The 3,621-nt window shown below is 48.5% G+C and overlaps 1 pseudogene; it reads right to left on the reverse strand.

Annotated features, from left to right (window-relative positions):
* Positions 1-1,781: 1,781 nt before the first annotated feature.
* Positions 1,782-3,097, reverse strand: LOC147979182 (uncharacterized; annotated as a pseudogene).
* Between the last annotated feature and the right edge of the window lie 524 nt (positions 3,098-3,621).

Below are 3,621 nucleotides of genomic sequence, written 5' to 3' on the forward strand. Positions count from 1 at the left end.
CCAATCAGATTCGATAGGCACGGACGCAGGCGGTTCGGAGCCCGTGGCCGGGGACAAATCCAAGTGTCCGGCAGCATAGGTCTCATAGGGGGTGAAGTCAGCATTCGGCTCCATCGCCGCTGAGTGCGCATCCTCCGTGGTGGGGTCGATCCACCCATCCTCGGATAGCGCAATCTGCTCCGGATTGAGGGCCGAATTAGCCGCAGGTGTGATCTCCCGAACACTGTCCGACGGCAGAGCTAAGTCATGCCTGTCGTGACTGTGCGGCGCATGTGACATGGGCTCAAATCCGTCGAAGATCAAGTCTTCGTGGATGTCGGCAGTATAGTTTAGGTTTCCAAACTTGACCTGACGGCCGAGGGCGTAGCTCTCGATCTGCTCTAGATGGCCAAGCGAGTTGGCCCGCCGTGCGAATTCGCCGAATACAAAGATCTGTCCGGGGAGAAAAACCTCACCCTGGATCGCATCATTGCCGATGATCGAAGGAGCCATCAAGCCTTATGGCGACGGCACAGTGGAACTCTTAATGAAAGCACCAATGTCGGTGTCAAAACCGGCGGATCTCGGGTAGGGGGTCCCGAACTTTGCGTTTAAGGTGGATGGTAACAGGAGGCAGGGGACAGAATGTTTACCCAGGTTTGGGCCCTCCCGATGGAGGTAATACCCTACTTCCTGCTTGATTGATCTTGATGATATGAGTATTACAAGAGTTGATCTACCACAAGATCATAGAGGCTAAACCCGAGAAGCTAGCCTATGATTATGATTGTTGTTGTCCTACAGACTAAACCCTTCGGTTTATATAGACACCGGAGGGGGCTAGGGTTACACAGAGTCGGTTACAAGGGAGGAGATCTACAGATCCGTATTGCCAAGCTTGCCTTCCACGCCAAGGAGAGTCCCATCCGGATACGAGACGAAGTTTTCAATCTTGTATCTTTATAGCCGAACGGTTCGGCCAAAGTGTATATAGTCCGGCAGTCCGAGGACCCCCTAATCCAGGACTCCCTCAACATGACTCTCATAAAAGTACCGGGTGCTTTGGATAAACCCATTGGCATAACAAGCCATTCATATAAGCAAAATTTTGTCTTAAATGTGGTTTTCCATTCATCACCTTCTTGGATGCGTATTTGATAGTAGCCACTTTTAAGATCAATTTTGGAGAAAATGGTAGCTCTGCTAAGCCCATCTAGCATTAATATGATGACAATTGGAACACATGCGATATGTACCATCTTTCTCGGGAACAAGGATTACTGGGACGGCACAAGGGCTCAAACTTTCTTGAACATGGACGTTTTCGATGAGTTGTTGTACTTGCCGTTGGATCTCCTTAGTTTCCTCGGGGTTGATGCAGTAGGGAGCCTTGTTGGGAAGGGGTGCTCCGGGGATGAGTTCGATTCGGTGCTCGATGCCTCGTAGAGGAGGTAGACACAGGGGTAGCTCGTCGGGGAAAACGTCTTGGAATTCCTGCAAAAGAGAAGATAACACTAAAGGTAGATTGTGAGAGGTGTTAGCTTTTGGTGCCTCGTCCTTGCACAAAAGGACATAGTGCATGACACTTGATGGGTTCTCACACACTTGTGTCATCTCACATTTGGTGGCAAATTGGACTCAGTTCTTCTTGTCGCTCATCATGGAGGCACTCAATTTGGGCTTGTGGCGCTCACTCTCTTTTGGGTGGTTCGCTCTCTCACTATTTTCTCCATGATGGGTGGCTTGCTTGTCGGTGATCACTTGGCTTGGAGACATAGGACGTAGCACATACTCCTTGCCCTTCATCTTGAAGCTATAGTGATTGGTCTGTCCATGGTGGATGATGCCTCGGTCAAATTGCCATGGCCGTCCAAGAAGTAGGTGGCAATCAGACATAGGAACAACATCACACTCCAAAGTGTCTTTGTATGCTCCGATTTTGAAGGAGACTTGGACCATGTGCTCGACTTGGATAGGATTCGCTAAGCCATTGAACTTTGTAGGGATGTGGGTGCTTCATCTTGACCAATTGGAGCTTGGAGCATAGTTCTTCACTTGCTAAGTTATGGCAACTCCCTCCATCGATGATGACCTTGACGGACCTTCCATTGATGCCGGCCTTGGTATGGAAGATATGGCATCTTTGGTCTTCCTCTTGTTAATGTTGAAGTGTTAAGACCTTGGAGACAACGAGAGCGGGGCTCGGATCTTCGTCACAAAAGACGTGATCATCTTCATCTTTGTTCGCTTGCCGGTGCATGGCCACTTGCTCAAGTTCTTCCATTTCTCCTTCACTCACGGAGTCATATGTACCATTGTCGTTAAAAATCATGGTGCGCTTGTTTGTACACTCGAAGGACTTGTGGCCTCGGCCGACGCATGTGAAGCATTTGAAGGAACTTGTCTTGATGGTCTCATCGGTTGGGGTAGAGGATGATGAAGCTCTCGGCTTGAAGTTGCTTATAGTAGGAGGACGACTTGAGGTTGTCGAAGTTTTCTTGTAACTTGACTTGTCGCTGTTGCTTGTTGATGACTTGGTAGAGGTAGAAGGTGTTGGAGTCGTTGAAGCTTGAGAATTGGAGAAACCATAGGACTTGGATGAGAACTTGGCATATTTGAAGTCAGCTTGCACTTGACGTTCCACTTTGGTAGCTTGATGTACTAGCTCGATGAGGTTCGAGTATGGTTGGAAGTCGGCGATCTTCTTGATAGGATGATTGAGTCCATTCAAGAAACGTGCCATAGTTTGCTAATCATCTTCCGTGACATTGGCTCGTATCATGGCAATCTCCATTTCCTTGTAGTACTCTTCAACGCTCTTGGTTCCTTGCTTGAGGAGTTGGAGTTTCTTGAAAAGGTCTTTGTTGTAGTAGGTTGGCATGAAACGTGCTCTCATGACATCCTTCATTTGCGCCCAAGTAGTGATTGGTGGTTCACCTCTTGCCTCACGGCGCTCAGTGACTTGTTCCCACCAAATGATGACGTAGTCTTGGAACTCAAGGGATGCCATCGTGATCTTCTTCTCTTCCTCATAGTTGTGCAAGCGGAAGATTTTTTCAACCTTCAATGCCCATGAAAGGTACTCTTTGGGATCATTGCTTCCAGAAAACTTGGGCATGGTGAACTTTAGCTTGCCGTAGCATTACTCTTCATTGTGTTGGGGTCGGGGATGATGACGTCCTTGACGAGGAGGGTTGTCAACCTCATGTTATCTTGTCTTGGAGGATTTCCATTGTCTTCATGCTCTTGGTGAACTTGATGTTCTTGTCGAGCTTGTGGAGGAGCTTGTCGAGAACTTGTGGAGGAGCTTGAGGAACTTGATGATGCACGTGAGCTTGATATATTAATTCTTCAACTTCATCGCGAAGCGCTTCTTATTGCTCACGAGCTTGCCGGTTGCGCGTTGCTACGGCTCGACTTCAATCTCGTAGGGCACATTGCGCCTCAAGTGCTTGAGCTGCTTGTTGTTGTTGTTCTTGACGTTGTGTCTCGACATCTTGTGCATCTTGGTGTTGACACGCTCGTGCTTCCTCTTCTTGTTGGTGTTGGCGTTGCCATTCTTGTGCTTGCGCGAAAGTAGCTTGGTTTTGACGGTGTCGATGTTCTTGTGCACGAACTTGCACTTGAGAGTCGTAGTCGTGT

The sequence above is a fragment of the Triticum urartu genome, chromosome 3A (assembly GCF_056163025.1).
Source record: "Triticum urartu cultivar PI428250 chromosome 3A, HENAU_Tu73, whole genome shotgun sequence".
Lineage (NCBI taxonomy): Eukaryota > Viridiplantae > Streptophyta > Magnoliopsida > Poales > Poaceae > Triticum > Triticum urartu.